This window comes from Rhipicephalus microplus, chromosome 1 (assembly GCF_043290135.1).
Source record: "Rhipicephalus microplus isolate Deutch F79 chromosome 1, USDA_Rmic, whole genome shotgun sequence".
Lineage (NCBI taxonomy): Eukaryota > Metazoa > Arthropoda > Arachnida > Ixodida > Ixodidae > Rhipicephalus > Rhipicephalus microplus.
The window spans coordinates 1,404,119-1,418,247 of record NC_134700.1 but is presented as its reverse complement, the minus strand read 5'-3'; positions in this window follow the sequence as shown (position 1 = coordinate 1,418,247).

Here is a 14,129-nt window from a genome sequence, read left to right as displayed (position 1 = left end):
GGAACTGCAATATCTAATGTGAAAGCGCATGAAACCATCGTAATCTTGTAGAAAACATTGTAAAGTTGCGAGTAAAACGTTTTCTAACGATAGAAGTGCGAAGGTTAGGTTAGGTTAGGTTAGTTTAAGCTAGGTAGCGTCGTGAAACTACCAAAAACGACGTCATCTAACGAGATAGTGTTGTTTTATTGCGAGTATTAAACTGCGATAGGTGAAATGTTGTGAAAGCACACAAAACGGCATGAACAAGCCAAATACTGCGTGTTCTACCGTTACAAGTGCGAAACTGCTATATTGTGATATTCTCGTTAAAGCGCATGCAAGCATCGTGAAACCTTAAAGAACAATGTCATTTAGCGAGATACAGCGTTCTGTACTGCAATAAGTTGGTGAAAAACTGTGAGGTTATGCAAATATCGTAATTGTGAACGAAACAGTGTAATAGAGCGTTTTTCAATACAAGTACGAATGTTAGGTTAGGTTAAGATATGAACCGTCGTAAAACCGCATTAAACAATGTCACTTAGTGAGATGCAGTGTTTTTCACCATTACAAGTCGGGAACTGCGATATCTAATGTGAAAGCGCTTGCAAACGTCGTTAGGTGAGGTTAGGTTAGGGTAGGTTAGGTTAGGTTAGGTTAGGTTAGGTTAGGGTATGTTAGGTTAGGTTGGGTTAGGTTAGGTTAGGTTACGTTAGGTTAAGGTATGAACCGTCGTAAAACCGCATTAAACAATGTCACTTAGTGAGATGCAGTGTTTTTCAACTTTACAAGTTGGGAACTGCGATATCTAATGTGAAAGCGCTTGAAACCGTCGTAATGTTGTAGAAAGCAATGTAAAGTAGCGAGTAAAACGTTTTCTAACGATAGAAGTGCGAAGGTTATGTTAGGTTGAGTTATGTTTGTTTAAGCTAGGTAGCGTCGTGAAACCACCAAAAACGACGTCATCTAACGAGATAGTGTTGTTTTATTGCGAGTACGAAACTGCGATAGGTAAAATGTTGTGAAAGCACACAAAACGGCATGAACAAGCCAAATACTGCGTGTTGTACCGTTACAAGTGCGAAACTGCTATGTTGTGACATTCTCGGTAAAGCGCATGCAAGTATCGTGAAACCTTAAAGAACGATGTCATTTAGCGAGATACAGCGTTCTGTACTGTAATAAGTTCGTGAGAAACTGTGAGGTCAAGCAAATATCGTAATTGGGAACGAAACAGTGTAATTGAGCGTCTTAAGATACAAGTGCGAATGTTAGGTTAGGTTGACATATCAACCGTCGTAAAACCGCAATAAACAATGTCACTTAGTGAGATGTAGTGTTTTTCAACATTACAAGTCGGGAACTACGATATCTAATGTGAAAGCGCATGAAACCGTCGTAATCTTGTAGAAAACATTGTAAAGTTGCGAGTAAAACGTTTTCTAACGATAGAAGTGCGAAGGTTAGGTTAGGTTAGGTTAGTTTAAGCTAGGTAGCGTCGTGAAACTACCAAAAACGACGTCATCTAACGAGATAGTGTTGTTTTATTGCGAGTATTAAACTGCGATAGGTGAAATGTCGTGAAAGCACACAAAACGGCATGAACAAGCCAAATACTGCGTGTTCTACCGTTACAAGTGCGAAACTGCTATATTGTGATATTCTCGTTAAAGCGCATGCAAGCATCGTGAAACCTTAAAGAACAATGTCATTTAGCGAGATACAGCGTTCTGTACTGCAATAAGTTGGTGAAAAACTGTGAGGTTATGCAAATATCGTAATTGTGAACATAACAGTGTAATAGAGCGTTTTTAGATACAAGTGCGAATGTCAGGTTAGGTTAAGATATGAACCGTCGTAAAACCACATTAAACAATGTCACTTAGTGTGATGCAGTGTTTTTCACCATTACAAGTCGGGAACTGCGATATCTAATGTGAAAGCGCTTGCAAACGTCGTTAGGTTATGTTAGGTTAGGTTAGGTTAGGTTAGGTTAGGTTACGTTAGGTTAGGTTAGGTTAGGTTAGGTTAGATTAGGTTAGGTTGGGTGGAGTTGGGTTAGGTTGGGTTAGGTTAGGTTAGGTTAGGTTAAGATATGAACCGCGCTAAAACCGCATTAAACAATGTCACTTAGTGAGATGCTGTGTTTTTCACCATTACAAGTCGGGAACTGCGATATCTAATGTGAAAGCGCATGAAACCGTCGTAATCTTGTAGAAAACATTGTAAAGTAGCGAATAAAACGTTTTCTAACGATAGAAGTGCGAAGGTTAGGTTAGTTTGAGCTACGTAGCGTCGTGAAACCACCAAAAACGATGTCATCTAACGAGATAGTGTTGTTTTATTGCGAGTACGAAACTGCGATAGGTGAAATATTGTAAAAGCACACAAAATGGCATAAACTAGCCAGATACTGCGTCTTGTGTCGTTACAAGTGCGAAACTGCTTTATTGTGATATTCTCGTTAAAGCGCATGCAAGTATCGTGAAACCTTAAAGAACGATGTCATTTAGCGAGATACAGCGTTCTGTACTGTAATAAGTTGGTGAGAAACTGTGAGGTCAAGCAAATATCGTAATTGTGAACGAAACAGTGTAATTGAGCGTCTTTGGATACAAGTGCGAATGTTAGGTTAGGTTAAGATATGAACCGTCGTAAAACCGCATTAAACAATGTCACTCAGTGAGATGCAGTGTTTTTCACCATTACAAGTCGGGAACTGCGGTATCTAATGTGAAAGCGCTTGCAACCGTCGTTAGGTTAGGTTAGGTTACGTTAGGTTAGGTTACGTTAGGTTAGGTTAGGTTAGGTTTGGTTAGGTTAGGTTAGGTTAGGTTAGGGTATGTTAGGTAAGGTTTGGTTAGGTTAGGTTAGGTTAGGTTGGGTTAGGTAAGGTTAGGTTAGGTTAAGATATGAACCGCGCTAAAACCGCATTAAACAATGTCACTTAGTGAGATGCTGTGTTTTTCACCATTACAAGTCGGGAACTGCGATATCTAATGTGAAAGCGCATGAAACCGTCGTAATCTTGTAGAAAACATTGTAAAGTAGCGAATAAAACGTTTTCTAACGGTAGAAGTGCGAAGGTTCGGTTAGTTTGAGCTAGGTAGCGTCGTGAAACCACCAAAAACGATGTCATCTAACGAGATAGTGTTGTTTTATTGCGAGTACGAAACTGCGATAGGTGAAATATTGTGAAAGCACACAAAATGGCATAAACTAGCCAGATACTGCGTCTTGTGTCGTTACAAGTGCGAAACTGCTTTATTGTGATATTCTCGTTAAAGCGCATGCAAGTATCGTGAAACCTTAAAGAACGATGTCATTTAGCGAGATACAGCGTTCTGTACTGCAATAAGTTGGTGAAAAACTGTGAGGTTATGCAAATATCGTAATTGTGAACATAACAGTGTAATAGAGCGTTTTTAGATACAAGTGCGAATGTCAGGTTAGGTTAAGATATGAACCGTCGTAAAACCACATTAAACAATGTCACTTAGTGAGATGCAGTGTTTTTCACCATTACAAGTCGGGAACTGCGATATTTAATGTGAAAGCGCTTGCAAACGTCGTTAGGTTATGTTAGGTTAGGTTAGGTTAGGTTAGGTTAGGTTAGGTTAGGTTACGTTAGGTTAGGTTAGGTTAGGTTAGATTAGGTTAGGTTGGGTTGAGTTGGGTTAGGTTGGGTTAGGTTAGGTTAGGTTATGTTAAGATATGAACCGCGCTAAAACCGCATTAAACAATGTCACTTAGTAAGATGCTGTGTTTTTCACCATTACAAATCGGGAACTGCGATATCTAATGTGAGAGCGCATGAAACCGTCGTAATCTTGTAGAAAACATTGTAAAGTAGCGAATAAAACGTTTTCTAACAATAGAAGTGCGAAGGTTAGGTTAGTTTGAGCTAGGTAGCGTCGTGAAACCACCAAAAACGATGTCATCTAACGAGATAGTGTTGTTTTATTGCGAGTACGAAACTGGGATAGGTGAAATATTGGGAAAGCGCACAAAAAGGCATGAACTAGCCAGATACTGCGTCTTGTGCTGTTACAAGTGCGAAACTGCTTTATTGTGATATTCTCGTTAAAGCGCATGCAAGTATCGTGAAACCTTAAAGAACGATGTCATTTAGCGAGATACAGCGTTCTGTACTGTAATAAGTTGGTGAGAAACTGTGAGGTCAAGCAAATATCGTAATTGTGAACGAAACAGTGTAATTGAGCGTATTTAGATACAAGTGCGAATGTTAGGTTAGGTTAAGATATGAACCGCGCTAAAACCGCATTAAACAATGTCACTTAGTAAGATGCTGTGTTTTTCACCATTACAAGTCGGGAACTGCGATATCTAATGTGAAAGCGCATGAAACCGTCGTAATCCTTAGAAAACATTGTAAAGTAGCGAATAAAACGTTTTCTAACGATAGAAGTGCGAAGGTTAGGTTAGTTTGAGCTACGTAGCGTCGTGAAACCACCAAAAACGATGTCATCTCACGAGATAGTGTTGTTTTATTGCGAGTACGAAACTGCGATAGGTGAAATATTGTGAAAGCACACAAAATGGCATAAACTAGCCAGATACTGCGTCTTGTGTCGTTACAAGTGCGAAACTGCTTTATTGTGATATTCTCGTTAAAGCGCATGCAAGTATCGTGAAACCTTAAAGAACGATGTCATTTAGCGAGATACAGCGTTCTGTACTGTAATAAGTTGGTGAGAAACTGTGAGGTCAAGCAAATATCGTAATTGTGAACGAAACAGTGTAATTGAGCGTCTTTGGATACAAGTGCGAATGTTAGGTTAGGTTGACATATCAACCGTCGTAAAACCGCATTAAACAATGTCACTTAGTGAGATGCAGTGTTTTTCACCATTAAAAGTGGGGAACTGCAATATCTAATGTGAAAGCGCATGAAACCGTCGTAATCTTGTAGAAAACATTGTAAAGTTGCGAGTAAAACGTTTTCTAACGATAGAAGTGCGAAGGTTAGGTTAGGTTAGGTTAGTTTAAGCTAGGTAGCGTCGTGAAACTACCAAAAACGACGTCATCTAACGAGATAGTGTTGTTTTATTGCGAGTATTAAACTGCGATAGGTGAAATGTTGTGAAAGCACACAAAACGGCATGAACAAGCCAAATACTGCGTGTTCTACCGTTACAAGTGCGAAACTGCTATATTGTGATATTCTCGTTAAAGCGCATGCAAGCATCGTGAAACCTTAAAGAACAATGTCATTTAGCGAGATACAGCGTTCTGTACTGCAATAAGTTGGTGAAAAACTGTGAGGTTATGCAAATATCGTAATTGTGAACGAAACAGTGTAATAGAGCGTTTTTCAATACAAGTACGAATGTTAGGTTAGGTTAAGATATGAACCGTCGTAAAACCGCATTAAACAATGTCACTTAGTGAGATGCAGTGTTTTTCACCATTACAAGTCGGGAACTGCGATATCTAATGTGAAAGCGCTTGCAAACGTCGTTAGGTGAGGTTAGGTTAGGGTAGGTTAGGTTAGGTTAGGTTAGGTTAGGTTAGGGTATGTTAGGTTAGGTTGGGTTAGGTTAGGTTAGGTTACGTTAGGTTAAGGTATGAACCGTCGTAAAACCGCATTAAACAATGTCACTTAGTGAGATGCAGTGTTTTTCAACTTTACAAGTTGGGAACTGCGATATCTAATGTGAAAGCGCTTGAAACCGTCGTAATGTTGTAGAAAGCAATGTAAAGTAGCGAGTAAAACGTTTTCTAACGATAGAAGTGCGAAGGTTATGTTAGGTTGAGTTATGTTTGTTTAAGCTAGGTAGCGTCGTGAAACCACCAAAAACGACGTCATCTAACGAGATAGTGTTGTTTTATTGCGAGTACGAAACTGCGATAGGTAAAATGTTGTGAAAGCACACAAAACGGCATGAACAAGCCAAATACTGCGTGTTGTACCGTTACAAGTGCGAAACTGCTATGTTGTGACATTCTCGGTAAAGCGCATGCAAGTATCGTGAAACCTTAAAGAACGATGTCATTTAGCGAGATACAGCGTTCTGTACTGTAATAAGTTGGTGAGAAACTGTGAGGTCAAGCAAATATCGTAATTGTGAACGAAACAATGTAATTGAGCGTCTTTAGATACAAGTGCGAATGTTAGGTTAGGTTGACATATCAACCGTCGTAAAACCGCATTAAACAATGTCACTTAGTGAGATGTAGTGTTTTTCAACATTACAAGTCGGCAACTACGATATCTAATGTGAAAGCGCATGAAACCGTCGTAATCTTGTAGAAAACATTGTAAAGTTGCGAGTAAAACGTTTTCTAACGATAGAAGTGCGAAGGTTAGGTTAGGTTAGGTTAGTTTAAGCTAGGTAGCGTCGTGAAACTACCAAAAACGACGTCATCTAACGAGATAGTGTTGTTTTATTGCGAGTATTAAACTGCGATAGGTGAAATGTTGTGAAAGCACACAAAACGGCATGAACAAGCCAAATACTGCGTGTTCTACCGTTACAAGTGCGAAACTGCTATATTGTGATATTCTCGTTAAAGCGCATGCAAGCATCGTGAAACCTTAAAGAACAATGTCATTTTGCGAGATACAGCGTTCTGTACTGCAAAAAGTTGGTGAAAAACTGTGAGGTTATGCAAATATCGTAATTGTGAACGAAACAGTGTAATAGAGCGTTTTTCAATACAAGTACGAATGTTAGGTTAGGTTAAGATATGAACCGTCGTAAAACCGCATTAAACAATGTCACTTAGTGAGATGCAGCGTTTTTCACCATTACAAGTCGGGAACTGCGATATCTAATGTGAAAGCGCTTGCAAACGTCGTTAGGTTAGGTTAGGTTAGGTTAGGTTAGGTTAGGTTACGTTAGGTTAGGTTTGGTTAGGTTAGGTTAGGTTAGGTTAGGTTATGTTAGGTTAGGTTGGGTTAGGTTAGGTTAGGTTACGCTAGGTTAAGGTATGAACCATCGTAAAACCGCATTAAACAATGTCACTTAGTGAGATGCAGTGTTTTTCACCTTTACAAGTTGGGAACTGCGATATCTAATGTGAAAGCGCTTTAAACCATCGTAATGTTGTAGAAAGCAATGTAAAGTAGCGAGTAAAACGTTTTCTAACGATAGAAGTGCGAAGGTTTGTTAGGTTGAGTTATGTTAGTTTAAGCTAGGTAGCGTCGTGAAACCACCAAAAACGACGTCATCTAACGAGATAGTGTTGTTTTATTGCGAGTACGAAACTGCGATAGGTAAAATGTGAAAGCACACAAAACGGCATGAACAAGCCAAATACTGCGTGTTGTACCGTTACAAGTGCGAAACTGCTATGTTGTGACATTCTCGGTAAAGCGCACGCAAGTATCGTGAAACCTTAAAGAACGATGTCATTTAGCGAGATACAGCGTTCTGTACTGTAATAAGTTCGTGAGAAACTGTGAGGTCAAGCAAATATCGTAATTGGGAACGAAACAGTGTAATTGAGCGTCTTAAGATACAAGTGCGAATGTTAGGTTAGGTTGACATATCAACCGTCGTAAAACCGCAATAAACAATGTCACTTAGTGAGATGTAGTGTTTTTCAACATTACAAGTCGGGAACTACGATATCTAATGTGAAAGCGCATGAAACCGTCGTAATCTTGTAGAAAACATTGTAAAGTTGCGAGTAAAACGTTTTCTAACGATAGAAGTGCGAAGGTTAGGTTAGGTTAGGTTAGTTTAAGCTAGGTAGCGTCGTGAAACTACCAAAAACGACGTCATCTAACGAGATAGTGTTGTTTTATTGCGAGTATTAAACTGCGATAGGTGAAATGTCGTGAAAGCACACAAAACGGCATGAACAAGCCAAATACTGCGTGTTCTACCGTTACAAGTGCGAAACTGCTATATTGTGATATTCTCGTTAAAGCGCATGCAAGCATCGTGAAACCTTAAAGAACAATGTCATTTAGCGAGATACAGCGTTCTGTACTGCAATAAGTTGGTGAAAAACTGTGAGGTTATGCAAATATCGTAATTGTGAACATAACAGTGTAATAGAGCGTTTTTAGATACAAGTGCGAATGTCAGGTTAGGTTAAGATATGAACCGTCGTAAAACCACATTAAACAATGTCACTTAGTGTGATGCAGTGTTTTTCACCATTACAAGTCGGGAACTGCGATATCTAATGTGAAAGCGCTTGCAAACGTCGTTAGGTTATGTTAGGTTAGGTTAGGTTAGGTTACGTTAGGTTAGGTTAGGTTAGGTTAGGTTAGATTAGGTTAGGTTGGGTGGAGTTGGGTTAGGTTGGGTTAGGTTAGGTTAGGTTAGGTTAAGATATGAACCGCGCTAAAACCGCATTAAACAATGTCACTCAGTGAGATGCAGTGTTTTTCACCATTACAAGTCGGGAACTGCGATATCTAATGTGAGAGCGCATGAAACCGTCGTAATCTTGTAGAAAACATTGTAAAGTAGCGAATAAAACGTTTTCTAACAATAGAAGTGCGAAGGTTAGGTTAGTTTGAGCTAGGTAGCGTCGTGAAACCACCAAAAACGATGTCATCTAACGAGATAGTGTTGTTTTATTGCGAGTACGAAACTGCGATAGGTGAAATATTGTGAAAGCACACAAAATGGCATAAACTAGCCAGATACTGCGTCTTGTGTCGTTACAAGTGCGAAACTGCTTTATTGTGATATTCTTGTTAAAGCGCATGCAAGTATCGTGAAACCTTAAAGAACGATGTCATTTAGCGAGATACAGCGTTCTGTACTGTAATAAGTTGGTGAGAAACTGTGAGGTCAAGCAAATATCGTAATTGTGAACGAAACAGTGTAATTGAGCGTCTTTGGATACAAGTGCGAATGTTAGGTTAGGTTAAGATATGAACCGTCGTAAAACCGCATTAAACAATGTCACTCAGTGAGATGCAGTGTTTTTCACCATTACAAGTCGGGAACTGCGGTATCTAATGTGAAAGCGCTTGCAACCGTCGTTAGGTTAGGTTAGGTTAGGTTAGGTTACGTTAGGTTAGGTTAGGTTAGGTTTGGTTAGGTTAGGTTAGGTTAGGTTAGGTTAGGGTATGTTAGGTAAGGTTTGGTTAGGTTAGGTTAGGTTAGGTTGGGTTAGGTAAGGTTAGGTTAGGTTAAGATATGAACCGCGCTAAAACCGCATTAAACAATGTCACTTAGTGAGATGCTGTGTTTTTCACCATTACAAGTCGGGAACTGCGATATCTAATGTGAAAGCGCATGAAACCGTCGTAATCTTGTAGAAAACATTGTAAAGTAGCGAATAAAACGTTTTCTAACGATAGAAGTGCGAAGGTGAGGTTAGGTTAGGTTAGTTTAAGCTAGGTAGCGTCGTGAAACTACCAAAGACGACGTCATCTAACGAGATAGTGTTGTTTTATTGCGAGTATTAAACTGCGATAGGTGAAATGTCGTGAAAGCACACAAAACGGCATGAACAAGCCAAATACTGCGTGTTCTACTGTTACAAGTGCGAAACTGCTATATTGTGATATTCTCGTTAAAGCGCATGAAAACATCGTGAAACCTTAAAGAACAATGTCATTTAGCGAGATACAGCGTTCTGTACTGCAATAATTGGTGAAAAACTGTGAGGTTATGCAAATATCGTAATTGTGAACATAACAGTGTAATAGAGCGTTTTTAGATACAAGTGCGAATGTCAGGTTAGGTTAAGATATGAACCGTCGTAAAACCACATTAAACAATGTCACTTAGTGAGATGCAGTGTTTTTCACCATTACAAGTCGGGAACTGCGATATTAATGTGAAAGCGCTTGCAAACGTCGTTAGGTTATGTTAGGTTAGGTTAGGTTAGGTTAGGTTACGTTAGGTTAGGTTAGGTTAGGTTAGGTTAGGTTAGATTAGGTTAGGTTGGGTTGAGTTGGGTTAGGTTGGGTTAGGTTAGGTTAGGTTAGGTTAAGATATGAACCGCGCTAAAACCGCATTAAACAATGTCACTTAGTAAGATGCTGTGTTTTTCACCATTACAAGTCGGGAACTGCGATATCTAATGTGAGAGCGCATGAAACCGTCGTAATCTTGTAGAAAACATTGTAAAGTAGCGAATAAAACGTTTTCTAACGATAGAAGTGCGAAGGTGAGGTTAGGTTAGGTTAGTTTAAGCTAGGTAGCGTCGTGAAACCACCAAAAACGATGTCATCTAACGAGATAGTGTTGTTTTATTGCGAGTACGAAACTGGGATAGGTGAAATATTGGGAAAGCGCACAAAAAGGCATGAACTAGCCAGATACTGCGTCTTGTGCCGTTACAAGTGCGAAACTGCTTTATTGTGATATTCTCGTTAAAGCGCATGCAAGTATCGTGAAACCTTAAAGAACGATGTCATTTAGCGAGATACAGCGTTCTGTACTGTAATAAGTTGGTGAGAAACTGTGAGGTCAAGCAAATATCGTAATTGTGAACGAAACAGTGTAATTGAGCGTATTTAGATACAAGTGCGAATGTTAGGTTAGGTTGAGATATCAACCGTCGTAAAACGGCATTAAACAATGTCACTTAGTGAGATGCAGGGTTTTTCACCATTACAAGTCGGGAACTGCGATATCTAATGTGAAAGCGCTTGCAAACGTCGTTAGGTTAGGTTAGGTTAGGTTAGGTTAGGTTAGGTTAGGTTACGTTAGGTTAGGTTAGGTTAGGTTTGGTTAGGTTAGGTTAGGTTAGGTTATGTTATGTTAGGTAAGGTTTGGTTAGGTTAGATTAGGTTAGGTTGGGTTAGGTAAGGTTAGGTTAGGTTAAATTAGGTTAGGTTAGGTTAGGTTAGGTTAAGATATGAACCGCGCTAAAACCGCATTAAACAATGTCACTTAGTGAGATGCTGTGTTTTTCACCATTACAAGTCGGGAACTGCGATATCTAATGTGAAAGCGCATGAAACCGTCGTAATCTTGTAGAAAACATTGTAAAGTAGCGAATAAAACGTTTTCTAACGATAGAAGTGCGAAGGTTAGGTTAGTTTGAGCTACGTAGCGTCGTGAAACCACCAAAAACGATGTCATCTCACGAGATAGTGTTGTTTTATTGCGAGTACGAAACTGCGATAGGTGAAATATTGTGAAAGCACACAAAATGGCATAAACTAGCCAGATACTGCGTCTTGTGTCGTTACAAGTGCGAAACTGCTTTATTGTGATATTCTCGTTAAAGCGCATGCAAGTATCGTGAAACCTTAAAGAACGATGTCATTTAGCGAGATACAGCGTTCTGTACTGTAATAAGTTGGTGAGAAACTGTGAGGTCAAGCAAATATCGTAATTGTGAACGAAACAGTCTAATTGAGCGTCTTTGGATACAAGTGCGAATGTTAGGTTAGGTTGACATATCAACCGTCGTAAAACCGCATTAAACAATGTCACTTAGTGAGATGCAGTGTTTTTCACCATTAAAAGTGGGGAACTGCAATATCTAATGTGAAAGCGCATGAAACCGTCGTAATCTTGTAGAAAACATTGTAAAGTTGCGAGTAAAACGTTTTCTAACGATAGAAGTGCGAAGGTTAGGTTAGGTTAGGTTAGTTTAAGCTAGGTAGCGTCGTGAAACTACCAAAAACGACGTCATCTAACGAGATAGTGTTGTTTTATTGCGAGTATTAAACTGCGATAGGTGAAATGTTGTGAAAGCACACAAAACGGCATGAACAAGCCAAATACTGCGTGTTCTACCGTTACAAGTGCGAAACTGCTATATTGTGATATTCTCGTTAAAGCGCATGCAAGCATCGTGAAACCTTAAAGAACAATGTCATTTAGCGAGATACAGCGTTCTGTACTGCAATAAGTTGGTGAAAAACTGTGAGGTTATGCAAATATCGTAATTGTGAACGAAACAGTGTAATAGAGCGTTTTTCAATACAAGTGCGAATGTTAGGTTAGGTTAAGATATGAACCGTCGTAAAACCGCATTAAACAATGTCACTTAGTGAGATGCAGTGTTTTTCACCATTACAAGTCGGGAACTGCGATATCTAATGTGAAAGCGCTTGCAAACGTCGTTAGGTGAGGTTAGGTTAGGGTAGGTTAGGTTACGTTAGGTTAGGTTAGGTTAGGTTAGGGTATGTTAGGTTAGGTTGGGTTAGGTTAGGTTAGGTTACGTTAGGTTAAGGTATGAACCGTCGTAAAACCGCATTAAACAATGTCACTTAGTGAGATGCAGTGTTTTTCAACTTTACAAGTTGGGAACTGCGATATCTAATGTGAAAGCGCTTGAAACCGTCGTAATGTTGTAGAAAGCAATGTAAAGTAGCGAGTAAAACGTTTTCTAACGATAGAAGTGCGAAGGTTATGTTAGGTTATGTTAGTTTAAGCTAGGTAGCGTCGTGAAACCACCAAAAACGACGTCATCTAACGAGATAGTGTTGTTTTATTGCGAGTACGAAACTGCGATAGGTAAAATGTTGTGAAAGCACACAAAACGGCATGAACAAGCCAAATACTGCGTGTTGTACCGTTACAAGTGCGAAACTGCTATGTTGTGACATTCTCGGTAAAGCGCATGCAAGTATCGTGAAACCTTAAAGAACGATGTCATTTAGCGAGATACAGCGTTCTGTACTGTAATAAGTTGGTGAGAAACTAGGAGGTCAAGCAAATATTGTAATTGTGAACGAAACAGTGTAATAGAGCGTTTTTAGATACAAGAGCGAATGTCAGGTTAGGTTAAGATATGAACCGTCGTAAAACCGCATTAAACAATGTCACTTAGTAAGATGCTGTGTTTTTCACCATTACAAGTCGGGAACTGCGATATCTAATGTGAAAGCGCATGAAACCGTCGTAATCTTGTAGAAAACATTGTAAAGTAGCGAATAAAACGTTTTCTAACAATAGAAGTGCGAAGGTTAGGTTAGTTTGAGCTAGGTAGCGTCGTGAAACCACCAAAAACGATGTCATCTAACGAGATAGTGTTGTTTTATTGTGAGTACGAAACTGGGATAGGTGAAATATTGGGAAAGCGCACAAAAAGGCATGAACTAGCCAGATACTGCGTCTTGTGCCGTTACAAGTGCGAAACTGCTTTATTGTGATATTCTCGTTAAAGCGCATCCAAGTATCGTGAAACCTTAAAGAACGATGTCATTTAGCGAGATACAGCGTTCTGTACTGTAATAAGTTGGTGAGAAACTGTGAGGTCAAGCAAATATCGTAATTGTGAACGAAACAGTGTAATTGAGCGTATTTAGATACAAGTGCGAATGTTAGGTTAGGTTGAGATATCAACCGTCGTAAAACCGCATTAAACAATGTCACTTAGTGAGATGTAGTGTTTTTCAACATAACAAGTCGGGAACTACGATATCTAATGTGAAAGCGCATGAAACCGTCGTAATCTTGTAGAAAACATTGTAAAGTTGCGAGTAAAACGTTTTCTAACGATAGAAGTGCGAAGGTTAGCTTGAGTTATGTTAGTTTAAGCTATGTAGCGTCGTGAGACCACCAAAAAGGACGTCATCTAACGAGATAGTGTTGTTTTATTGCATGTACGAAACTGCAATAGGTGAAATGTTGTGAAAGTACACAAAACGGCATGAACAAGCCAGATACTGCGTGTTGTACCGTTACAAGTGCGAAACTGCTTTAATTTGATATTCTCGTTAAAGCGCATGCAAGCGTCGTGAAACCTTAAAGAACGATGTCATTTAGCGAGATACAGCGTTCTGTACTGCAATAAGTTGGTGAAAAACTGTGAGGTTATGCAAATATCGTAATTTTGAACAAAACAGTGTAATAGAGCGTTTTTCAATACAAGTGCGAATGTTAGGTTAGGTTAAGATATGAACCGTCGTAAAACCGCATTAAACAATGTCACTTAGTGAGATGCAGTGTTTTTCACCATTACAAGTCGGGAACTGCGATATCTAATGTGAAAGCGCTTGCAAACGTGGTTAGGTTAGGTTAGGTTAGGTTAGGTTAGGTTAGGTTACGTTAGGTTAGGTTTGGTTAGGTTAGGTTAGGTTAGGTTAGGTTATGTTAGGTTAGGTTGGGTTAGGTTAGGTAAGGTTACGTTAGGTTAAGGTATGAACCGTCGTAAAACCGCATTAAACAATGTCACTTAGTGAGATGCAGTGTTTTTCACCTTTACAAGTCGGGAACTGCGATATCTAATGTGAAAGCGCATGAAAC